Genomic DNA, 17,812 nt, shown 5'->3' on the forward strand with positions numbered 1-17,812 from the left:
ATTACTTTTTCAGCCCTGAAAACACGGGGTTTTTGGAAACTTTCAAACCCTCTTCACTTTTGATGAAATACAATGTAACAATCTGCTCATGCTGGGCCTTAAATGTTTTTTGTGAGACATGTCATGTCTTCAGAGTGCTTTGCACTAAAAAAGGTGTAATGTCAAGGGTCAAATTATAGGTCAAAGGTCACCCAAATGGTCCAAATGCATATTTAATATATGATTATATATATATAATGTCTGACGTCAGCGTTGGAACAGACAGGATTCATCAAAGCTCCAATATTTGACTGGATTCTCATTGATCTGAAACCTTTTGAATGCTCTGATTTTGTCCATTTGTCCTGTTTCATGTCATGTCGATCACAAACCAACAGCACGACTCTGAACCTGTTGAATCTGTGGAAACCAGCCGTTAAATCCACACACCAGTAACACCACTGTCGTATACTCGCTACAGAAGCAGAAGATTTGAAGCTTTGGAATATGATCCTGTCCAAATGTATGTTTGGTTTGGAATGGTTCATGCTTGTGCTCCTCCACCTCTGAAGGCCTTTGTTCACCTGAATCTGATCCAACTGAAGAACAAGGACTTCCTCTAGATGGCAGTGGTGCAGCCCCTTATCCAAAACCATCAGCTTTACTGATCCAAAGTCTGAACAGAACGGAATAAACGCCCACTGAACTGAAGGACAACACACATGTTACGATGCAAAAAAGGAATATCTGACTCACAGAAACACACATGGATTACCAATATTTACTTTCAAACATCATTTTTACATTTATTTACTTATTGAGGTGTAATCTTGTTCAGATTATGTGACTTGTTTCAATAATGTTCATCTTGAGCTACCCCACTGAGATAGTCCAACTAATTTTAAGCAACATTTATAACAAAAACCAGCTCCATTGTTGGAGGATGAGTATGGAGAACACAGGAACTGTTTACCCCCAAAAAATATTCACTGGTTTTACACAGTTTTGCTGATCAATACATATACTGAGTCATTACATCTTCATCAGACCAAATATATAATATGGTATTATTCTATTCTATTCTTATTTGTCTACTACTTTGACTTTTTGTTCCATAACCTTCAGGATCTTTGAAGGAATTCCAAATGCCTGTTCATGCATCCAGCCTCAGCAGTGATGGTACGTTCCCAGAGGCCTTGTTTCTGCAGCTCAACAATCAGACCACGTTCAAACAGGCAAAGTTTTTGAGCCTTTGCATCAGGAGGTCATGACAGTGGGAATACCTGGCACTAAAGGACACTAGAACCACATTTATGCACAGATTTTGTCTTTTTTTTTTCTTTTAACTTGTCTTATCATCATAACAGCAGAATGGTGGTCTGACTGCCTTGTTTGCTGAAAAACTTTGCTTTGCCAAAGGGAACTTCATAAAGTATGTGAGGCTCCCCTTGATCTTCTACTGTCTTTATTATGGGTTTTGTTGAACCACATTTGGAGGCCAAAGCTGACAGGAAGGAACGGGGGGGAGGAGAAGAAAGGGCGAAGAGAGAAAGAGAGCGAAAGGAGGAGAAAAAAAAGAAAAAGAAGGAAGACCCTCTCAAGAAAATATCAACAATATTAACAATAACAACCATGGTGATAATTATAAAGGAAACAACCAGAGCTGAGTTAACTGAGCAAAAAAAGGGAAAATAACATACAATAAATAAAACATATTGAATGAAAAATAAAATAAAAGACAACATGAACAAAATATCATAAACAACAACACAAATAACACCAGCAACAAACCAACCCAACATCAGCTGTTCACATGACTCGGCTGTGACAGAGTGACTGCATCAGAGGAACGAATGAAGAACACAGACATGGAACCACAACCTCCCCACACACACCACCACCACCACCACCAAGGACCAGGGGCCGACAAACAGGACCCCAAGGCCCGGCCAACCAGCAGACACCACAGAGAGGGGGGATCTAACTGGCCCCCCCGAGAGGCAACAATGTGCCCACCCCAAAGATGGCTGAGTTCACCAGCCACCAAACCCCCGCCTGGGCGCCGCCCACCCAGGGGAAAGCAAGGCACAGGCCCCCGAGCCCCATGAGCCCAAAGACCACCACACCCCTGGGTGGGGGGTCCCACCCAGCACCCAGAGAGACCAGGCTGCACCAGGAAGCCACCCACCGTGGGCCAGTATGCACCCCAATGCCCCGGTCAAGCACCCAAGGGGACCCACCCCCACCCCCACCCCCACCCCCATCCCCTCCAACTCCCACCCTCAAACCCCACACCCCCTCCACCTCCAATTCCCCACACCCACACATGTAGACCCATCCACATATGCACACACACAGACACCTACACACACTTACACACACACACACACACACCTACCTGCATGAACACACCCACATATGCACATGCACACACACTTACATACACACACACACACATGCACACACACGCACGCCTACTACAGATGTGACGACATGGAAATTCCACATCATGATCCCTGCGACCAAAATCACCACAGCCATCATCATCACCATGGCACCGCAGAGACGCACCCAAAAATACAATAAAATTAAGAAATAATATTTTATATATAAAACACATAAAAGTAAATATAAAGTAAAAAGAAAAATAGTTCAATAACAGGTAAAATAACACACTCAGTGCACCCCCACTGGCAGAGGCACAGATACGTTTAACATGGAAATGCTGGTGTTACTGCACTGGAAGATAATTGTACTTGAAATAAGACATTTAAACCCAATAATGACTAAACTAAGTTTTACAGTTTTACAGCACACGCTCCTACCAACCAACAACAACAGGTGACAGTCGACCCACCATTCTTTTAAAATTGTCAAATAGAAAAATTTTACCCCTCCTCAGCTGGAGTTTTACCTTGGATCCATAAGGACATAGAGATGATCATCAGTCTGTGGTCCATGTCCAGTCCGATGGTCTTCTCTTCTCTGAGTCGTCTTTGATCAGTCAGCTCTTCCTCATCCTTATCTCCTCATCTCCTCTGCTGTGGTTCTTGTTCTACATCAGATGCCTTCACATACTGTATAGGTCGGAAGTAACTAAGTATAAGTACTTCATTACTGTACTTAAGTAGATTTTTTTAGGTATCTGTACTTTACTTGAGTATTTATTTTTCTGTGAACTTTTTACTTTTACTCCCTATATTTATGCATAATTATCTGTACTCTATACTCCTTACATTCTCAGAATAGACTTACTTTTTCAAACTAAATGTGTGTGTGTGTGTGTGTGTGTAGGTGTGTGTGTGTGTGTGTGTGTGACAGTAAAATACAACCATTAAGAGTCCAGTACAGGGTGAGTACCAGTGTCCAGTACAGGTCCATTTATTCCAGACTTTTCCTCCTGTACCTGTACAGCTGAGTACTGCGACCCGACCCCTCATTAAACCCATCGTCTCCACACTAACTCACTTTCAGGGCTTTAGTTTTGGCTTAAACACACGCCATCATTCAGTCTCTAATCTGTGCTGCTCAGTGACATCTTTAACAGATATAAACAAAGGTGAAACTCACTTCACAATAAAACAAACTGTCTGTGGATCAACCACAGTTAAATTAGATCATCATCATTAAATGTCCTGAACATTATTTTCATCCATGAATCTTCTTTTATTTTTTCTCTTCCTTGCCAGCTACCCGCCTGCATTTCATTTAAGTTTATCCGTACCTGTGAAAATTCATATATATTTATATTTATATATATTTATATATATATATATATATATATATATATATACACATATATATATATATATATATATATATATATATATATATATGTATATATATATATATATATATATTTATATTTATATTCATTCATTCATTGTCTGAACCCGCTTTATCCTCACTAGGGTCACAGGGGTCGCTTGGAGCCTATCCCAGTTACATAGGGGCGAAGGCGGGGTACACCCTGGACAAGTTGGGCTGACATACAGTATAGAGACAAACAATCACTCTCACATTCACACCTATGGGCAATTTAGATTAACCAATTAACCTATTAGTGCATGTCTTTGGATGGTGGGAGGAAGCCGGAGTACCCGGAGAGAACCCACGCAGACACGGGGAGAACATGGAAACTCCACACAGGAAGGTCCCACCCCCCGTCGACTGGTGTTGGAATCGAACCTAGGACCTTCTCGCTGTGAGGCACGAGTGCTAACCACTGCACCACCGTGTCGCCCTATATATATATATATATATATATATATATATATATATATATATATATATATATATATATATATATATATATATATTTGTATACGAGGGCCGTTCAATAAATTCATGGCCTCACCCAGAACAGAACAACACAGACTGATAATTTATATTTTATTTTTCAACATCACGAAAGAATGTAACATCCTGTATTATAACAACCAGTATTTCTGGGTGAGGCCATGAACTTATTGAACAGCCCTCGTATATATACATATATATATATATATATATATATATATATATATATATATATATATATATATATATATATATATATATGCAGGGTGGGGAAGCAAAATTTCCAATGAACATTTAGTTGTTTTTTCTCAGCAGGCACTACGTCAGTTGTTTTGAAACCAAACATATATTGATGTCATAATCATACCTAACACTATTATCCATACCTTTTCAGAAACTTTTGCCCATATGAGTAATCAGGAAAGCAAACGTCAAAGAGTGTGTGATTTGCTGAACGCACTCGTCACACCAAAGGAGATTTCAAAAATAGTTGGAGTGTCCATAAAGACTGTTTATAATGGAAAGAAGAGAATGACTATGAGCAAAACTATTATGAGAAAGTCTGGAAGATACTATTAAAGAAGAATGGGAGAAGTTGTCACCCCAATATTTGAGGAACACTTGCGCAAGTTTCAGGAAGCGTGTGAAGGCAGTTATTGAGAAAGAAGGAGGACACACAGAATAAAAACATTTTCTATTATGTCAGTTTTCTTGTGGCAAATAAATTCTCATGACTTTCAATAAACTAATTGGTCATACACTGTCTTTCAATCCCTGCCTCAAAACATTGTAAATTTTGCTTCCCCACCCTGTGTGTGTGTATATATATATATATATATATATATATATATATATATATATATATATATATATATATATATATATATATAGTTTATTTATTTATTTTTTAACCTGTCCTCACATGTATTTGTGTGATATTACACCTGGTCCAGGACTCTGGTCAGTACTATTCACTGTGGAATTAGAAAACAGGTTGTTATTATTTTGTCTGGTTAAATAAGCTTTGTTTCATTCATGGCAAAAAATGCAGTTTTACTTTTTACTTTTGTACTTTAATACAATTGAGAAGCAGTACTTTTTTACTTTTATTTAAGTAAAGGAGTTGAATCAGTACTTCTACTTTTACGAGAGTATTTATTCACACAAGTAGCTCTACTTCTACTGAAGTACAGAATGTGAGTACTTCTGGTAATATTCCACTATGAATACAATGACTACTTTCTGAATGGAATGAATCAATCTGGAAAATCCTCCATTTGTAAAAAGGTTTTATTTAAAAAGTCTAAAAGTCTATCACGACTTTGACCAAATTCACAGTCATATTTGGAGTTCTAGTCAGATAAGAGTGTGGATGTAAACATAGTGGTTAAGGGAACTCATCTACTGCTACTAACTCCAGCTGTGCTCAGTCCAGCTGCAGACCTAACACCCACAATGCACCACTCCACCAGGATGGATGGACTGAAACAGGCTATTATTGTTTGTCTCTTTTTGAGGATCTGTTGGTCAGATCAGATTCACATCTGGGGGCTTTCCAGGTCTCAGATCCAAAACGTCAGTGTCAGCATCTGTGAGTGACTGTGTTCAGTGTTGAACGTGTCAGTGCTCTGTCACACTGAGCCCAGACCATCAGACCACAGGAACAGGTCAAAGGTCAAACACTACATTTGTGTCATTACCCTCTTTTCCACAGCACTTCTGTTGTGGGAATATTTCACCTTTATTCTGGAACGTCATCTGTGTAAATGAAATGGTGGACCATTTGGTCCCACCTTTGTAGCTCCTCTGGAGGTAGAAACAGAGCCCTGACAAAGGTGGAATCAGCATTCCAGAACGCTGACGAAAAGGAACACCTCTCATTCCGCAACCAAGGAGTGATGTTTTGATGACGTATTGCGTGTGCGACCCCTGCGCTGGGGGGATTTAAAAATGAGTGAGGACCGTGTACTGTAAACAAACATATCAACACCACTAGGAAGATGTTGAACTGGGGAGATGGTGAAATCCACCAGCTGTTGGCGCTAAAATAAACATGGCTGCGCTCTGTTCATCTTCCATTGTTGTTTTGAGAACCAACACCGCTATGCTCGGGGTATTTCTAACACACAAATTAAACTGGATTTATGGTTGCGCTGACGTCATGTGTCACTGCCTACGCCGTCACTTCGTACAGCCCCGTGTTAGCCCACACAGCTTTGATGTGCACCTCTTCTTGTTCTTGTCTGTTAATGTTCAGCACATTAATAAACCCACACAATTTAACAAAAGTGTGCCTTTATTTGAGTATAATCAATAAATATTAGATTTTGGTGTTCCGCCATCAGTTAACCTATTTTTGTTCACCTGTCACGGTCCATCTCCTACGTTGCCTCCTTCTCCATTGCTTACGCTGTAATACTTTTAAAAGAACTTTGATATCTTCGTTGAGTTCTACAAGATCGTGAAAACACTGCACCATATCAGCCGCTGTTGCTGTTCTAACCAGGAAATGCCTGCTGGAAGATATGGAAACCATGGAAACGACTCTGCCCAGTGGAGTTTCTTCTTTATAACCAGCTGATACCAGCAAACTACAACATTTTCGCTCAGGTGCAAGAGCATACTGTAGCGGTGTCAAATGCAGCGTACCTACGTGACGCAGAGCTACATGTGACCATAAATCCAGCTTTATAAGTCACACTATACACTGTGCTGCACCACCACCCACAGAACAAAACTGTAATGAAAATAAATGAGTTTTTCCATTTAGTTTAATTTAGATTTTCTTACTTTTTCTTCAGTTTGTTCTGTTTCTGACACACTAACCCTCAACTTTAATCTGAGCTTTAATGAATATCTACATGACCAGCGAATTAAATACAGGAAAATACTTGATTCATACTGATAAAATGCAAAATACAGAGGATAATATTATATTTAAATGCTGATACATCTCTTAAGAAAGGTTAAATATAGAGAAAATTTTATTTGGGAACTGAAAAAAATGTAGCGCTGGGTGTTTATGGGTTAAGAAAGACAAAACCTCACACTTCCTGTCTTAGATATTCAGGTTTGAGCTTTATGGACATTTTGCATTGAGCAAGAGTGCTGTAGTTCTTAAATAATAAAATTAATCCTCAAAAATACAACTTGTCTAATAATTGTGCACACTGTGTAGACACAGACACATTAATTTACTGAGATGAGCTGATTTTTATCATGACCCACTTCCTGTTTCTGTACATAAAGACATAATGAGGCACGACAACAGCATCAGCCAATCAGATATCTACAGGTAACCAGGAACCACAGGAACCCACTGTGGGATGGGTTCAAGTCTTTCCATCCTGTGATAAGGATCAGAAAAGTGATGAGTGAGATTGTCGGTAAAACAGTAGATCCATTTGTAACCCTGAGGCGCTGTTACTGATCAGCAGCCAAAAGGTACAAAGTCAGCTTTAATGATGAATTATACCAGAACACCCCCACCACCATGCCTGACTGTAGGCAAGACACACTTCTCTTTATAGACCTCACTTGTTTGCTTCCACACCATCTGAATCATTGTTTCCACATCTGAATTATTGAATCATGAAATTTTCTTCAAAAACTAAAACTCATAGATGCTTATTTTAACAGTCACTAAAATAACACTGTGCCTTATAATGTTCACATGCTGCATCAGCTGATCATATTATAGGTCTTAGCTCTGTTAGCTTAGCTTTGTTTTTAGACTAAAACAGCCACAGTAAAACCACACATCACCTCTGTTTTCTGTTCGGTTTGTGTTGTCAATAACTGAACTAAAGATCTGTTTGAATCCAACAAACAAGGTCAGAACTGTCACAGTTTAATCTGAACCATGGATCTACAAATGGCAACTTAGCAAAGATCATAATAACATCCCATAATAACTTTATATAAGCCTCAGTATCAAACTCACCTGTGTAGAAGGACTGACATTTCACCATGTGAGAAAGTGAGAAGATGGATTTGATCCAGATGAGTTTTATATGTGACTAGAAGCACTCGGAGAGCGCAGACCTCCGCCAAGGCTGATCAGTGGCCCCCCCGTGGGCCCCCCCACCCCTGATCACCACCAAAATTTAATCATTTCTTCCTTATCCCATTTCCAACAAACCCTGAAGATTTCATCCAAATCTGTCCATAACTTTTTGAGTTATGTTGCACACTAACGGACAGACAAACAAACAAACAAACAAACAAACTAGAAGCACTCGGAGAGCACAGACCTCCGCCAAGGCTGATCAGTGGCCCCCCCTGTGGACCCCCCCACGCCAAGGAGGTTATGTTTTTGCCAGGGTTTGTTTGTTTGTTTGTCTGTCTGTTTGTCTGTCCGTTAGTGTGCAACATAACTCAAAAAGTTATGGACAGATTTTGATGAAATTTTCAGGGTTTGTTGGAAATGGGCCCCCCCGTGGGCCCCCCCACCCCCGATCACCACCAAAATTTAATCATTTCTTCCTTATCCCATTTCCAACAAACCCTGAAAATTTCATCCAAATCTGTCCATAACTTTTTGAGTTATGTTGCACACTAACGGACAAACAAACAAACAAACAAACCCTGGCAAAAACATAACCTCCTTGGCGGAGGTCATTAACACTGATCAATGAAAACATGGAGGAAACTGTCATTTAACCCAACGGTTCTCAACAAAGGGGTCACGGTCCATGAGGGGATGGATGGATGGATGGATGATAAAACCTGTTACTGTTGCTATGACAACCCTCTTTATAACTTCATGAATACAACAGTAACATCCAAAAGTATTGACAATGACACAAATGTAGTGTTTGACCTTTGACCTGTTCCTGTGGTCTGATGGTCTGGGCTCAGTGTGACAGAGCGCTGACTCGTTCAACACTGAACAGAGTCGCTCACAGACGCTGACACTGACATTTTGGATCAACAAACCATATGTTTACAAACAGAGCCGGGAGGTAACACAGGCATCTTTGGAAGTTTGTCGCGACGTGCATTGTGGGAAACGGCGGTTTGCTCCGCTGTCTGGCGGCGGCAGCTGCTACAGACACGAGGCGGAAACGGCAGGAGCTCCCTTCCCTCTATGCATATTCCTCCAGTCGTTTCCGTGTTTCACCCGTTTCCGTGTGTATTTTTTTCATCCATATAATATCATATGGTCGCACTGCCGCTGTCAGGTGGTGGCACGAGCTTTCACTTCCCACAATGCACGTCGCAACAAAATTCCAAAGATGGCAAAGTTAGCTCCTGGCTCTGTTTGTAAACACATGGTTTGTTTCTGGTGGATGGCACTAAGAAATTGTTCACCATAATGCAAGAGATTCAGGTGAGTAATGACAGACAGACTTACAGATTCATGATACTGAGGATATGACTGAGGTTTGACAGATCTGATGAAAAATTGATCACGAAACTCTCCCGCGCCTTTAAGATTAAGAAGTGTGTCATTAAAAAAGTGTACTAATCAAGTCATTTCATACTGAGCGACGCCATCCACCTGTCAGCAGTAGGGGTGGGGGTGGGAATCCAAAACCGGCTCCAGTTGATCAGTTCCATCAGAATTGGACATCTCCAGTGTTACCAGTTCTTCTCAACACTTCTCTCATGTCCCAGCACGTTGTTTTCCAGTTTTCCCTACGTCATGTCGCGGTACGCACAGACCCGTTCCGAGCGCGACGCCACATAGGGAAAACTAGAAAACGGGACCTCCAGAGGAACTGGACCATACGCCACTGTTGTGGTTTGTCTGTCACCCACCAGGAGTGAACCACTGACCGGTCTGGATCAGATCAGCCTAACATGTTATAAAATCCTCATTCTTTCAGAATATTTACATTTGTTCATTAACAGTTCAGGAAAAATATGACTGTGTTTCACTTTCTGTTTGTGTGCACAGTGGTGTATATGTGTGACACTGGGAATGATTTGATCTGGAAAATGGTCAAACCAGCTCCACTCTGACCTGTCCAACGACTTTTTTTCCCACTCGAAAAACCACTCAGGAATTGATAGGAGAATTGATAAGGAACTGGACTGGTAAGCAGAATGGACAATGGCACTGATATTGATCAAATCCTACCAGTTCCACCCCTAATCAGCACTTTGTTTTTGTACATGTTGTCAGTTCACTTATTTTATCAAACATGTTTTGATAAATGAAAGCCGATTTAAAAAGTGTATATGATCTGTCATCTAAATGTAATGTATTATTACTGTTAAAAAGACTCAAAGGACATGAGATTCAAAGTTTAGGACTCGGGACTTGAGGACAAAGACTTGAGACTTACTAGTAAAACACTGACTTGGTCCAACCTCTGGTCTAAACCTAAAACCTGGAAGGCCTAAGGATGGGAACTCCAGTCCCAGTCAAGGTTCTAATAGTTTTGGATTTTTCATTATAGTTTAGTTACCTCCGCCAAGGAGGTTATGTTTTTGCCAGGGTTTGTTTGTTTGTTTGTCTGTTTGTTTGTTTGTTTGTTTGTTTGTCCGTTAGTGTGCAACATAACTCAAAAAGTTATGGACAGATTTGGATGAAATTTTCAGGGTTTGTTGGAAATGGGATAAGGAAGAAATGATTAAATTTTGGTGGTGATCGGGGGTGGGGGGGCCCACGGGGGGGGCCACTGATCAGCCTTGGCGGAGGTCTGCGCTCTCCGAGTCCTTCTAATTTTATTTAGTTTTGACTTTTTTTTCTCTAATTCAGTTAGTTTTCATTAGTTTTTAGAGCAGGTTTGCTAGTTTTTATTAGTTACCTCCACCAAGGAGGTTATGTTTTGGCCAGGGTTTGTTTGTCTGTTTGTTTGTTTGTTTGTCTGTTTGTTTGTTTGTTTGTTTGTCTGTCCGTTAGTGTGCAACATAACTCAAAAAGTTATGGACAGATTTGGATGAAATTTTCAGGGTTTGTTGGAAATGGGATAAGGAAGAAATGATTACATTTTGGTGGTGATCGGGGGTGGGGGGGCCCACGGGGGGGCCACTGATCAGCCTTGGCGGAGGTCTGCGCTCTCCAAGTGCTTCTAGTTTTCATTATTTTCTAAATGCTTTGTTTTAGGGGTTTTTTTATATCTTTTCTCTCCTTCTCTGTCGTCGTATTTACATAAATCCCAGACAGGACTCTGCTGCTTTCTCCCAACTTTAGTCTCCATGTTTCCAGGTAGAGTGGGGACCAGAAGACGACTGGAAACCACAAGTGACGGACCGTGAAGTGCCGTATGGTGCCGCTAGCTAAAATTGCTGGGGGCGAAATAAGTTGATTTTATATCAATCCAACATTGACAAAGATGAAAACAAAGGGAATTTTATCCATAATTTTTATCCATTTTAGTTAGTTTTGTAAACACACAATACAGTTTCAGTTAGTTATCATTTTTTTCTTTTAATTATAGCTTTTATTTATTTCAGTTAACAAAAATGTTTTTACTATTCTAGTTTTCATCATTTCATTAACGATAATAACCTTGGTCCCAGTCAAAGTCCTGGTCTTAGTAAATCCACCATCCACCACACCAACCCCCCATCTGTTCCAGTCCACCAGGAAAAGTCCCAGAAAAACACTGTGACTGAACATCTGTGTGCTTTCAGAGCCATCCAGTGTCAGCATGATTTCACTGATCAGTTTGTTTTATTCAGTGACTGAATGGACTGTACATGGACTCACACACACACGTTGGATGGTGTTTGTTCCAGGCCAGTAGGGGGCGCTTCAGACTGAAGATATGGAAGAGAGGATGATCTGAACGTCCACGTCCACAGTTCAACATGAAGAAGAAGAGTCGTTTGTGTCTTTGTCCCAGTTCCTTTCCTGGAGTCATGGTCCAGTCTGAATGTTTTTAACGCTCCATGTATCCGTATGTGCTCCTTTTACTGTGTGTTCATTATGAATAGAATAGAATAGAATAGAATAGAATAGAATAGAATAGAATAGAATAGAATAGAATAGAATAGTCACTGTCACAGGGACAATGAACATTTAAATCTGTTCTGTTAAGCAGCAAAAAAAAAAAAAAGACACCTTGTATTTTGGCCTCCTGGTTCCTGTCCCATGAACAGTTCTTCTATTAAAGTCTGTGTGTGAACAGTTGTGTGTTATTCATTACAGCATTAACAGATACATATTATCAGGTCCATAAATGACAAAACAGTGAGCTGCAGTTTGTTGCTGTAGCCACTAGAGGACAGTAAAGGGCAGCAGCACATGTCCAATCAGACAGCAGAAGTCTAAATAAAATAAAGACTACTACTGTGAACATGCTGGTGTAATTGTACGACAGCGTATTAGGACCACATAAGAAAATAAAAACGCTTGTCACTACGAGAATAAAGTAATATATCGAGAATAAAGTCATAATATAATGAGAATAAAGTTGTAGTTTAAAAAAACTCATTATTTAATGAGAATAAAGTCGTACTTTTATTGAAGTCGTAATATTTTGAAAATTTGACAGAGTTTCTGGTTTTACAGCGAAGGCAACAAGCGAAGCAGAACCTTTCCCTTCTGTTGGACTCCAAAACTCACAGTAGAATCCTTAGTTTCTGTAGAAACAACAAACCCTATAGTTCTGGTGGAACCACTGATAACCCTACAGCCGACCACTTCGGCAGTTCCTCCTCCACAAAAGAAGCAATTTGCTCCAAATCAGTTTGATTCTTATGACAAAACAAACCCAAACGTGTGCGAACTGGCCTCAAAGTCCTTAGACTAATGCTAATGTGTTGATGGTGGGCGGGGCTAATAGGCTCAGTATTTGGCCTTTGTGCGTAAACCCCAAATGAAAGTATGACTTCACTAAATGTTCCAAGTTCAACATTATATTATGACTTTATTCTCATTATATTATGACTTTATTCTCATAGTGAGTGTTTTTATTTTCTTATGTGGTCCTAATACGCTGTCGTACAATTGAGTTATTTTCCAACTCTAAAAATACAAATACAGGATGAAAACATTTGTTTCCATGTGCAGCTGGAACAATTTCATGTGGTTTTCCACAATGAACATTTAGTTGTTTTTTCTCAGCAGGCACTACGTCAATTGTTTTGAACCCAAACATATACTGATGTCATAATCATACCTAACACTATTATCCATACCTTTTCAGAAACTTTTGCCCATATGAGTAATCAGGAAAGCAAACGTCAAAGAGTGTGTGATTTGCTGAACGCACTCGTCACACCAAAGGAGATTTCAAAAATAGTTGGAGTGTCCATAAAGACTGTTTATAATGGAAAGAAGAGAATGACTATGAGCAAAACTATTACCAGAAAGTCTGGAAGATACTATTAAAGAAGAATGGGAGAAGTTGTCACCCCAATATTTGAGGAACACTTGCGCAAGTTTCAGGAAGCGTGTGAAGGCAGTTATTGAGAAAGAAGGAGGACACATAGAATAAAAACATTTTCTATTATGGACATTTTCTTGTGGCAAATAAATTCTCATGACTTTCAATAAACTAATTGGTCATACACTGTCTTTCAATCCCTGCCTCAAAATATTGTACATTTTGCTTCCCCACCCTGTAGTTACCATAGAAACACCATCATTTTTTGCAACACTAACAGGGTCGGTCTGGTTCTTACTGTGGCCCACGTAGGTCCCCTAGTCAGACCAGGCCTATCAACGTCCCCTTTCGGATTAACAGAAGGGTCCTTACAGAGTTTTTAGTCATTTTCATCCATGTAAAATGCCCTAAATCCAGCATGTGTCCATCCTTTGTCCTGTTGTTGTTCCAGTCTGCAGATAATGACTAAAACTGGTCATAAAAAGCAGTACGACCCAGGGGTGTCCAGCATATGACCCACGGGCCAACAACGGCCCATCAGAGGATCCAATCTGGCCCACGGGATGAATTTGCAAAATGGAAAAATTACACTGAAGATACAGTGAGTGGTGTCAGAATCATTCCGGGGCCACATCCAACCCACTTCCATCTCCACTGAACCAGACCATTAAAGTACTGGCACAAAAAACTTGTAAATGACAATTTCAAAGTTTCTCATATCATACCTTAATAATATTAAAATTGCACTTATTTTTCTGGGACATTTCAGGTTTTTCATGATTGTATTTACATCAGTCATGTTTTTTGTGAAAGCATAGTTTGTAAACATAACATTTTTATGTGCAATTTTACTTTTTTTTTTTTTTTTTTAAATAAAGAGACCTTTGGAGTTGTCATTTATAGGTTAACCCTTTCATGCATGAATTATGAGAACCTTAATCAAGATTTTTTTTTTCCTGAGTGTTTTTATTCCTCTTTTGGCATGAAGAAAAACAATGTGATTGAATTTTTTTTTTTTAATCAACCTGTTTTTCATGGAGTTACAAAAATGTCCACTCAGCTACACCATGAATTTTATTCTTGAGGCAAAGAAACATGTATTTAAAACCCAATATCATAAAGTGATATAAAAACAGTGAAATGAAACCATGTTTAATGCAGCTAATCTGATGTTTTCTCACATTTTAACATATTCTAATTCTAGTTATTACTCACTTCATGGAGATAATATGCAAAAAATAAATATTAACAGTTGATTTCCACTCAAGAACCAATCAAGAACAGCAAAGTTACAATAATGGTATGAATTGGAGTTTATGAGATGATGCGTAAGTGTCCACTGTGTTGGTTGATATGGAACTAAAACAACAAAACCTATGAATATTCAAGAGTAAAGCTGTAGAGTAACTGTCCACTGTAGTGACCACTATGCATGAAAGGGTTAATATACTCCCTCTGCTGCTCTGTGCTGAGGGGGTGCACTGCACATGCTCAGATGTCTGCAAAGCACAAGGTCTGTTCTTTCAGCATGATTTGAAATGCTGCCGATTAAGCAAACGGCTTAATATTTAGTCGTATGTGAAATATACTGCACGTTCAATCATTGACATCAGGTCCAGGGTTAAAAAGGTAATTGTAAAGTACGTTAAACTCAGGGTTCATCCACATTTTTCAGGTCAAATTCAATTACTTTTCAAACCCTTCAAAAAGGTAATTTTCACATTTTTGCAGCACAGCATCTTAACACTGGGGTCGAATAAAATATCTACAGGAATACATATACTCATGATTTTTTTTTTTTTTTTCACTTTTTATCACAATGATGTATGTTGTATTATGCTATAAACATCTAAAATTATGTTTCATAAGTGTAAAAAGTTTAGAAATAAAGGAGAACACAAGGTTTTATTAACAAAAATGGAAGCCACTTGGTGTTCTTCAGACACACTCACAATAAGATTACGATAAAAATGTACCTGGAGTCGACCTGAGAACACCTGAGAATTTTCATTTTTGACATTAAGTTTATTTTTCAAAACATATCACCTCTCTGTGTAGCTTTGGCTTGGCATCTAACCTGACAGAGTTCATATTAAAAACAAATAAATCACATGACAGAGTTGGACTTTCAAGCACAATTCAGACTTTGAAAACAGAACATTGAAATTCAAGCGTTTTCAAGCAACCGTACAAACCCTGGTGAATGACTCCTTGTAGGATGATTGTGTGAGATTAAGTTAAACATCGGTGACAAAACAAGATGAGCTTTAAGACTGAGGAATCCTCTTTATTTGAATAGAGAAGGTCAGACAGTATAAAAGAAAGATGCAAAAAAGAGGCATATTACTAAAAACAGTCCAATTCAAGTAAGAAAGAACAGTCCTTTAAATGCATAAGTGACTGAGGTTACACTGGGAGGAGGGAGGTCAAAGGTCAAACAGTCATACTAACAGATATGCAGTCTAATAAAGGAGGGGCTGTTAAAAATAGCTGAACTTATGGAGAACTTCCTACAGATTAAATGCTCCAAGTCAACTTTTATCTACACTGTTCGAGTTTGCCCATATTTTTAAGCACACTGGAGGCGTTTCTACATTTCTAAAAGTTTCGTTTTCCTCCAAAGAAAGGTTCTGTCTTGCAGCATCTTTTTTTTTTTTTTTGACTATTCGCATCCGTCTCCACGTGGTGACACTTTCGTGTGGCGAACTGCTCCAAAGGCTTGTGGGACTGGGTTAGTACGGCATGCAGATAATGAATATACATAAATAATTTGAATGTAGCTTCTTCAGTTCTGTTTTAGATGGGGGGGGGGGGGGGGGGGCACAAGAGGAGTCCACCCCAGCCAGAGGAACATTACAGGTTTAATACAAAGGCTGGGTAAGATTATAATCAACTAACAAGGTTCTAGTAGATCTCTAAAAACACTATTTTACAGCAGTAGATCTGTAAGTCACACAGGTTGATAAACTACAAAAATCTGAGGTTTTAAATGAGTGTGGGGGGGGGAGTTATAGTCCTTCCATGCGAGGTTGTACTTTTATTACAGGAACTTGAGTTTTCTAAGAAAACAGTTGCAGCTGTGGCGTTAATTTCAAGAAAAAAATACAAGTTAAAGGTCTTTGATGAATATACAGGTGGTGTGTGCAGCCAAATGGAACAGTATAAAACCTACACAGTGGGAGTTCAAGGTTTCTGAGGTCTGTGTTTGAAGGTCATTTGTAGAAGAAAAATAGTTACGAAGTGGAACGCCGCGTGACAAAGTGAACGCCCTTCTCACAGTAACAAGGTTCTGGTTGACTTGGTTTGGACCAGTGGGTCAAAGGGTCGGCGCTGGGTGGAAATATTGGCCGAGGTTAGAAACACACGAGCAGACCACGAAGCCTTCTCAACACTAAACACCAGCGGCATATCCTGAACCTACACTTAAAAAAAAAAAAGAGGCATGATTAGAAAAGAGGAATGGCTTTGTGGAGAGCCTGGTGTGGTCGCTGAACTGGGTCCAAATTGGGGATTCTTTGGCTGAAATTGCAACTATGTCAAAGTATTTGAAAAGGAAAACCGATTGAGGTCTAGCTTGAACGCTCTTGTCCTGCCCGTGTTTGTTTGTTTGTTTGTTTGGTCCAGTTTGAAGAGGCTGGATTCTAGAAACCTAACAGACTAAAGCTAGGCACACACTCCAAGGACAACAGGTCCAGTCGAACAAAACCGGACTTGGACTTTAAAATGTCTCAAGTCACACAATGTGCTGAGGAAGTATTCCACATCTATGTCACAGACTGTACCATCGAAGTTCAAACACCAAGAAATGTCGTTTATTTATCAGAACTGTACATTTCATTCTAATGGAAGTTACACACAGCCCGGCCCAAAAAAACAAAAAAACAAAAGCTGCACATGCAATATTTCATGCCACCACCTTTGGTTTGGATTACAGGAGACATCCAGTGGATTGGATGAGTACTGCAGTGGTTAACAATGTTTCAGCTGGAACTGGGTATTTAACTCTAACTGATGCTGATCTTGAATGTCCTAAAGACTGGTCAATGCCAGGATCCTGAGGCTTGTAACAGAAGGTTCATGGAGGATGAGACATCATTTACACACATGGACTAGCCTCCATAAAGTCCAGACTCCAATTTGGGATGTGATGATGACTTGACGCAGCGGTCCGATTCTCCATCATCAATAATAAAAAATTAATGCAACTATAGATGAAAAAATATATATATGAACCTTGTTGTGACACATTA

The sequence above is a fragment of the Sphaeramia orbicularis genome, chromosome 8 (assembly GCF_902148855.1).
Source record: "Sphaeramia orbicularis chromosome 8, fSphaOr1.1, whole genome shotgun sequence".
In the NCBI taxonomy this organism is placed as follows: Eukaryota; Metazoa; Chordata; class Actinopteri; order Kurtiformes; family Apogonidae; genus Sphaeramia; species Sphaeramia orbicularis.